Source organism: Nicotiana tomentosiformis, chromosome 5 (genome assembly GCF_000390325.3).
Source record: "Nicotiana tomentosiformis chromosome 5, ASM39032v3, whole genome shotgun sequence".
Taxonomy (NCBI): domain Eukaryota; kingdom Viridiplantae; phylum Streptophyta; class Magnoliopsida; order Solanales; family Solanaceae; genus Nicotiana; species Nicotiana tomentosiformis.
The window spans coordinates 68,117,023-68,126,136 of record NC_090816.1 but is presented as its reverse complement, the minus strand read 5'-3'; the positions used below and the strand labels follow the sequence as shown (position 1 = coordinate 68,126,136).

Sequence of the window (9,114 nt, the reverse complement as noted above, 5' to 3'; positions counted from 1 at the left end):
ATGATTTGCCTTATTGCATTATTGTGATTATGACACATGTGGACATGTTGGGTGAATTATTTGGGTGTTGACACGATATTTCGCCGTGCAATTGTGATTGATATTTGTAACAACCCGACCGGTCATTTTAAGCTCTACCGCGTCGTCCGGCGGTTTGACTCCTTGAGTAGCTTCACTTCATGTTTTATGACTTATGCGTGTGGTCGGAATTGAATCTCGGGAAGTTCGGAGTTGATTTGGAAAGAAAATTCTAAATTCGGAAGCTTTAAGCTGGAAGAATTTACTAAGGTTTGACTTTTGAGTAAAAGACCTCGGAATTGGGATTTGGAGGTTCTAATAGGTTCGTATGATAATTTTGAACTTGGGCGTATGTTCGAGTTGAGTATCGGGTGGTCCGGAAGCATTTCGGTGCTTATTGTAGAAAGTGGAAATTTTTAAAGTTTTAGAATTTCATAAGTTTGGTTTGAAGTGAATTTTTATGTTATCGATGTCTATTTGGGATTTCAAGCCTTGGAATAGGTTCGTATCATGATTTGTGACTTGCACACAAAGTTTGGCGTCATTCCAGAATGTGTGATATGGTTCGGAATTGTTTGGTGTGATTTGAGGCCTCGACTAAGTTCGTAATGTGTTTTGGGATGTGTTTTGAGATGTGTTGGTATGTTTGGATGGGGTCCTGGGTGCCTCGGGATTGAAACGGATTGAAATTAGGAATTGAAGAAGTGTTGGTGTTGCTGAAGACTGGTGCCTTCGCACCTGCAGAAGAAGTGGTCGCAGGTGCAGTCACGCAGGAGCGAAAGGGGCATCGCATGTGTAAAATTCATGGACGAGATCAGGGAGCGCGGGTGCGAGGAAAATTTCGCACCTGCGAGGTCGCAGATGCGGAGGGGAAATCACGAAAGCGGAATTGGCCAAGAAAGCCTGGGGCCACAGGAGCGGTCAGGTCTTCGCAGATGCGAGACCGCAGGAGCGGTCAGGGCTCCGCTGAAGCGAGACTGCAGGAACGGATTTTTTCCGTAGAAGCGGACTCAGCTGGACTAGAAACGGCAACTCGTCCGTAGATGCGGGTGTCACTAGGCAGTGGGGTGTTCTTAAATCCGAGACTTAGCCCATTTATCTCACATTTTTCATTTGGTTGGGCAATTTTTTGAGCTCATGGAGGGGAGATTTTCATCATCTATGTCTAGGTAAATATTTCCCACATATTATGAGTTAAATACATGGGTTATTGTGGATTTGAACATGGAAATTAGTAGGAAATTAGGGATTTTGGTAGAAAACCTAAAAATTGGTATTTTTGGATTTTGAACACGAAATTGGACATGAAATTAGGAATAAATTATATATTTGAGATTGTGGTATTATCGGTAATGTTTTTCTTCGAAAACTTTCGGAATCCGGGCACGTGGGCTCGAGGGTTGACTTTATTGACTTTTCAAGAGGAGTTAGGGATTAATATAAATTGATTAATTATGGGTAATGGAGTATATATTTATGGATTTGCACATTTGTTTGACTAGTTTTGGAGAGACGGGCTTCGGTTTGAGGTGTTAGAGGGCTTTGGAGCCGGCTATAGAACTTCGGAGCGAGGTAAGTCTCCTGTCTAACCTTGTGAGGAGAAAACTACCCCTAGGTGATATTTATTGCTATGTGCTATTAGTTGTGGGTGCTACATACGCACGAGTTGACAAGAGTCCGTACGTAGCTAGATTTAGGCTTTGTCTGGGTAGACTTAGGTTCCTACCATGCTATAACTGTACTATTTGAGTTGCCCCTTGCCTATTAAATTCCTTTACTTTACGTTACGACTTGAGACTAGGCTTGTGTAGAGTGATAGACTAGCATTTGTAGAGATTTGACGGGCTTCATCATTAGCCGTGGAATAATTGTTCGCCTCTTATGAATTTCTCCCGTGCTATGTGTTTTCCTCGAAAGATTTTCCTTAAAATTTATATCTCACACGTCTATTCGTGAGTGGGGTCAAGGACCTATTAAAGCTTCTTATTCTAATGGGATCATGTCGTTCGCCTCGGCAGTATAATAGTTACATCCATGGGCTTTTCGTCTCGACTGGATTATGTATCACACTATCATGGGAGCGGGTCGTTCGCCTCGGCAATATAATAGATGTATCTATAGTTTGTGTCATTTGACCCTAGGCAGTGCACACAGTGTGATGGGATCGGGCCGTACGCCTCGGCATTTCTCTAAAATACTCTTCTGAAATCGTGCATAATATTTGACAAAAAGCCAGTGTATCTGTGAGTTTTCCTGAATCAAACTGTAATGACTTATATGGTGAGGTCCAATATATATATACTCAGATTGAGGAGGTAACTACTAGCTGGGAGCTTGAGTTTATTGTTGAGAGGAGAATTGTACCACGCATTTATACTTGTTATTTCATTTATTTATTCTGACTCACATTTGTTTACTTCTATTGTATCTGTCTTGTTGGACCACTAGTAAAGGTCGGTGTCGACCCCTCGTCACTACTTTTCTAGGGTTAGGCTAGATACTTACTGGGTACACGTTGATTTACATACTCATGCTATACTTGTTGCACTTATTGTGCAGGTACATATATGTTTGGTGGTCTTTTGGGCGCAAAGGCGCGGCTATTGCAAGGACTTTAATGTGAGCTGCATTTCATGTTACGATCCGCAGCCTGCAGAGTCTCCATAAGAGTTATTTATATTCTCCTGTCTAATTTTTATCCCAGAAAGGTGTTGTATTTTATTATATTTTCTAGTTGATGCTCATGCACTTGTGACACCGGGTTCTGTCGTTTCATGCCATGTATCAGTATTGCCTAGGGTTTTGATGCTACGCACAGATTGTTATGATGTTCATGCATTATTATCGCGCAGTGTTGGTGTAATGGTAGGGTGCTTGTCTATGTGTCGAGGCAGTGAATGACTTGAAAGGAGGATTTCTCGATGCATGATTTAGAAGTTCGGCATTTAATTCCAGCGGAGGAAAGGCAATCGGACTATGGATGTTCAGGCCTTGGTTGATGAAGCTATGAGACTTGATATTTTCGAACGTGGTGGAATTCTCATTTGTGATGTGGTATTGTCGCCCTTGTTGGAATGCATTAAGGTTCGCCGGTGTTATGGTCTTCTTTGATTTGCCTTCGGGGCAGGATTTTGGGAAGTGGCGCTTGAGAAGCAGTTGTCAGAGATAGCAGAATGTAGCGGTTTTAGAATCGAATTAGTGTTTCTAGTGTTAATGGCTCGAGAACGAAGATCTTCTAGGAGGTTGGGAGTTGGTAGCAATTTATCAGTTCAGGTGCTACAGGTATGGATTTGATTTGAGGCAATATTTGGGCAGCGAAGTATGCGGGAAGACATGGCGGGAGGTGTCTCGCGGTGGTAGAATTACTAGCATGTCAAGTATGAAAAGCAGAGGTAGAGAAGTTGCTTAAAGAAGATGGTTTAACCGAATTGAGAGTGGCGGAGTAGCATGTACTACCCGGACATATCATGGAATATAGCTACGCACGGACTCTCGTCACCTAGTGCGTACATAGCTCCCCACACAAATAGTACACAACAAGATACACCTAAGGGGTTGAGTTCCCTCTTACAAGGTTAGGCAAGAGACTTATCTCGTCTTCAAGCTCACTTCTGGTCCACAAATCCGCTCTAAATCCTCAACTTGGTGCCAAACGACCCGAAACTAGCCAAATATTATATAAGTTAATCAATATAGACTCATAAGTTCATAATCTAACTATTAGAGTAATTACCCAACCCAAATTGGAAGATTCCTAAAATTCACTCCCGGGCCCACGTGCCCGGATTCCGAAAATTTTCAAAGATAATAGTTACTCATAACCTCACGAACTCAAATATATAATTTTCACCCAATTCCATAATCATTTTCGTGGTTAAATCCCATTTTTATCAACACCTAAGTTTTTCAACTAAACCCATAATTTTCACAATTTTACATGTTAAAATCTACCCACAATCCATGTATTAAACTTACATTGGGTAGGAATTACTTACCTTCAATAGCTAGATGGAAACCCCTCTTCAAAGAGCTCCAAAATCGCCCAGAAGATGAAAGAGATGAGCAAATATGGCATAAGTCCCAACATTAAATGAATCTCACTGCCCCACCGATTTTCGCTTCAGCGGATCCTGGGGCACACCTGCGGAAAATCCATCGCAGGTGCGGTCCTCGCCTAGCTTGGCCAAGTCCGCTTCTGTGGAGAAGCATGCGCTCCTGCGCTTTCGCTCTAGTGGAGCTGGGCCGCATCTGCGCACACGCGCCTGCGAAAGGTCGCCCGCTCCTGCGAACCCATGCCTCCTTGGCCTGGCCCGCACATGCGGCCATCTCACTCGCACCTACGAGATCGCAAATGTGGGAAGCTCTCTGCTTCTGTGACCACTTGGCAGCTTGCTCTAGGCCGCTTCTGTGGTCGATGGACCGCTTTCGTGAGGTCGCACCAACTGCCAAAACCTCGCAGGTGCGAACGCACTAGAACTGGGGCATCAACAGCTCCCCCAAGTCAAATGCTGAGTCCGATTACAATCCATTTCGCATCTGGGGGCCCCGGGACCCCATCCAATCACACTCACACATCCAAAAACATAACAAGGACCCGCTCTCATGCTCGAAACACCAAAATAACATCTCAAAATATGAATCTGACGCCAAAACACATGAATCAAATTATGAAACCCAAAAACTTCTAGAAACACTTCCGCGCATCCGATTCCTATCAAATCAACTCGGAATGATGCCAAATGTTGCGTGTAAGTCTTAAATCACCATACATATCTATTCCTAGGCTTGGAATCTTGATCGGACCTTGATAACACCAAATCCTACTTCAAACTAAATTTAAAGAACTTGAAAATCTTCAATGCGCTAACTTTCAGTATTAAGCGTCGAAACGCTCTCGGGTCATCCAAAACCCGATCCGGACATACGCCCAAGTCCAAAATCATCATACGAACCTATTGGGATCGTCAAATCCCAGTTCCGAGGTTGTTTACTCAAAATGTTGACTCATGTAAAACTTAACAATTTTATGCCACTATTAAGGAGAGTCTTAATTAGGGGAACGGGGATCTAGAAACCAAAATGATCGGTCGGGTCGTTACATTCTCCATGTCACGACCCAAAATCCACTATAGGTCGTGATGGCACCTAACGCTGCCGTCAGGCAAGCCAACGGTGATTAATCAACTTAGTTGCTCATTTTATTATTTTCGAAATCAAGAATCACATTGAATAAGTAGTGTAAAATCTAGTACTCGTAGAAAACCCGTGATGTTATTTTCCAATTTCCGTATAAGGTATAAATTACAAGGTGAAATAATAACAATTACGCGAACTACAATAATGAACACCCAGTAGGTAACCCCCTTCCCCCCCCCAATCCTGGTGTCACAAGTGCATGAGCAAATACTGAGTACAATAATAATACAACATCTGTTTACAATGTAAATAAGACAGGATAAAATAAATGGTATGATGGAGACTCTATGGACTGCGATGTGTAGTCTGGAATGCAGCTCACATAAAGTCTCCTCAACAGCTGCGCCTACGTGCCAAGATGATCATCAAATGAACCTGTCAGATCTTGAACATTTAGTGCAAAAATGCAGCATGAGTACATAAATCAACGCGTACCCAGTAAGTATCTAGCCTAACCCTGGAGAAGTAGTGATGAGGGGTCGACATCGACACTTACTAGTGGTCCAATAAATCAATATGATAAATCATAAACAAATAAGAGTACAACAATAGTAGTGAGGTAAATCTGTAACGAACACAATCTTCCTCAATTTCTTTTAACAATATCAATTTCTCAATCTTGTATTCTATCTCGACAGCTCGAAAATATCAAGTGCCAATAACAAACGGATAAGAATTCCCATATAAAATGCAAGGCATCAGTGGGAGGAAAATCTTGCGAATATTCAGACTGCTAGCGATATAACGCACGATTATGCCGAGGTCGTTCGGCCAGATCTCAGAAAGAATATGATACTACCGAGGCGATCAGCCCGATCCCATCATAACGTGTACACTGCCGAGGGTTGAGCGGTACAAATCATAGATACATCTATTATACTGCCGAGGTAAATGGCCCGCTCCCATGAAGTGTGGTACATAATCATGGCGGGGCGTTTGGCTCGCTCCACAAGAAAGGAAAGGAATTATCGAATTACGAGACACGAGCTTACGATACAGTATATGAACACAATGTGAGTATAACCTTTACTATTTATCAAATAACTTGCCAACAACTCAAGGTAATAAGGCTTGGCCTAATATATATGTATATATTTCTAAATCAAGTTCAATTATAATCTCAATTAATTAAGCCAACATAATGAATTCAAATATTCCAAATATTACATGGTAAAGTCCTAAATCTACCCAGACATAAACATGCTTTAGCTACGTATGGACTCTCATAACCTCGTGAGTATGTAGCACCCACAACTAATATCACATAACAATTACATCACCTAGGGCATAGTTTCCCCCTCACAAAGTTAGACAGGAGACTTACCTCGCTCCAAAGTTCCATAACCGGCTCCAACGCCACTCTAACACTCAACTCCAAGCCAAACATTCTGAAAGTAGTCAAAAAATCATGGAAGCCAATAAAAACATACTCAAACATCATAATTAATTAATTCATAGCACTTCCCAACCCCGCTCAAAAAGTCAATAAAATCTACCCTCAAGTCCACGTGCCCGGATTCCAAAAATATTCGAAGACAAACTTTACCCATAACACCACGAACTCAAATATATAATCTATTCCAAATTCCATGTCTAATTTCGTGGTCAAAATCCAAAAATATCAATTTCTAGGTTTTCTACCAAAATCCCAAATTTCTACTAATTTTCATGTTTAAATCCATATATAAACCATATATTTAACTCACAATATGCGCGAATTACTTACCTTGACATGGATGATGAAATTCATCCATCTGATAGCTCCAAAAATTGCTCAACCAAAAGAAAATGTAAGAGAAATAGGCTAAGTCTTGGATTAAAAACACCCCACTGCCCAACGACTTTCGCACCTACGAACGAATTTGTCGCACCTGCGAGCTCACTTTTGTGAGACAAAGCTCACTTCTGTGAAGTGCACTGCCCAGCTGCTCCAACGCACCTGCGGCAGAATATCCGCTTCTGCGCAAACGCAAGTGCGAGCCACTATTGCACTTCTGCGCTCCTTCAGTCCAAGGCCCTTCTCGCTTCTGTGACCAATAGCCCGCACCTGCGAGCTCGCAGGTGCAGAAAGTGCCCAATTCTTTGATAGCTGCCCCGTGAGCCTCCAACCTCTCATATGTTTTGATAATGAAGGCCTTCATTAGATCTTCCAGACCAGGCTGATTGTATTGTTGAGGCTGAAACTGCTACATCTGCTGATTTTGGAAGACTGGAGCTCCTTGTCCCTGAGGTTCAGAGTGGTGCATGACTAGAACTTCTACGAAGGAAGTATTACTATACGAGCAGAAATTGAAAAACAACTGCGACAACTGAAGAAGGAAAAAAATCTCACCGAGACAACAGAAAAGGTTAGGCAATCCTTAACCAAAGAGCTTATGGCTGGAAATGGTGAAGATAATGTGGATTTGGCTGTGAGAGAAGCATCCCAACGAAGAGAATAAGCTGCACTGGATGCTGAGGAAGTAGATATTAGAGAAGCGCAAAATATCTATGAAGAAGAGAGGGTCTCAGACTTAATCAACATCAACCCTTGCCTAGGAGACCACTTGGCGATTATGCTAGACCGGTCTACAATCAAGGTTTATCAAGTGTTAGACCACCTCCAATTGTAGCTAACAATTTTGAGTTGAAGCAAGGGTTACTTCAAACCCTTCAGAACTGTTGTGTTTTTAGAGGGAAGCCAAGCGAAGATCCAAATACACATCTAATGGACTTCGAGGAAATTATGAACACCTTTCAATACAATGGTGTATCACAAGATGCAGTGTACTTAAGGCCATTCCCTTTCATGCTCAAAGATGATGCAAAGCAGTGGCTTCGAAACTTACCTAATGGATTGATTCGAACATGGGATGGGATGATCAAAAACATTCTTGATAAATATTACTCATCGGCTAAGGCGGGCAAGTTTAGAAGAGAAATCCATAATTTTTGCCAGAAAGATACTGAGACTGTGTTTGAAGCATGGGAGAGGTTTAAGGAGATTATTACAATGTGTCAACATAGCGAAATTGAACTTTGGATGCAACTCCAGGACTTTTGGGATGGATTGACACCGTCCTCACGTAGAACATTGAGTAATGCAGCTCGAGGTCCGTTGATGAAGAAGACTCTAGAGGAGATAGTCACAATTCTTGACGAGTTATCTGAAGATGTAAATCAGTGGCCTTTTGAGAGTGCTGAAAGAAGAAGATCGACAGGTGTTCACCAGGTTGATGCAAAAATATCTCTGTAGGTACAGCTTGATGCTATGGCTAAAGAAATACGGAAGTTGACCTTAGCTATAATACAAAGTGAGCCTTATGCAGCTTGTGATATATATGGAAGAGGGCATCCTACTCATGAGTGTCAAGCCTCAACTGAGGAAGTGAATGTTGTGGGAAATTATAATGCAATGGGTCAGAGGCACCCCAATTTTTCATGGAGTTCACCTGGAGGTACTGAAAATGCGTGGCAACAAAATAACTCTAGACCTAAAGGACAAGGAGCTCCAATCTTCCAAAATCAGCAGAGGCAATAGTTTCTGCCTCAACAGTCCAATCAGCCTGGTCTAGAAGATCTAATGAAGGCCTTCATTATCAAGACAGATTAGAGGTTGGATTCTCACAGGGCAGCTATCAAAGAATTGGGCACTGATTTTTAAAATTTGGAGAGACAAGTGGGACAGATTGCAACAATGTTATCTGAGAGAGTCCCATGTACTCTTCCAGTTGATACTGAGAGAAACCCCAAAGAAACAATGAATGTTGTGACCTTGAGAAGCGGGCAAGTGTTGAAAGATACCATTCTAATCCAAAAAGAGGTGGTACTTGAAAAGAAAAATGGGGAGCAGCTGAAGAATGATATTGATAAGAAGAATAAAGGCAAGAAAGGATCTGACAAAAAGAAGAAGGAGGAAAC

The 9,114-nt window shown here is 42.0% G+C and overlaps 1 non-coding gene across 1 annotated transcript; it reads right to left on the bottom strand.

Annotated features, from left to right (window-relative positions):
• Positions 1–8,119: 8,119 nt before the first annotated feature.
• On the bottom strand, positions 8,120–8,226 carry LOC117281703 (small nucleolar RNA R71). The gene has a single exon (XR_004512330.1). It is a non-coding gene; the product is annotated as a small nucleolar RNA R71 (small nucleolar RNA).
• Between the last annotated feature and the right edge of the window lie 888 nt (positions 8,227–9,114).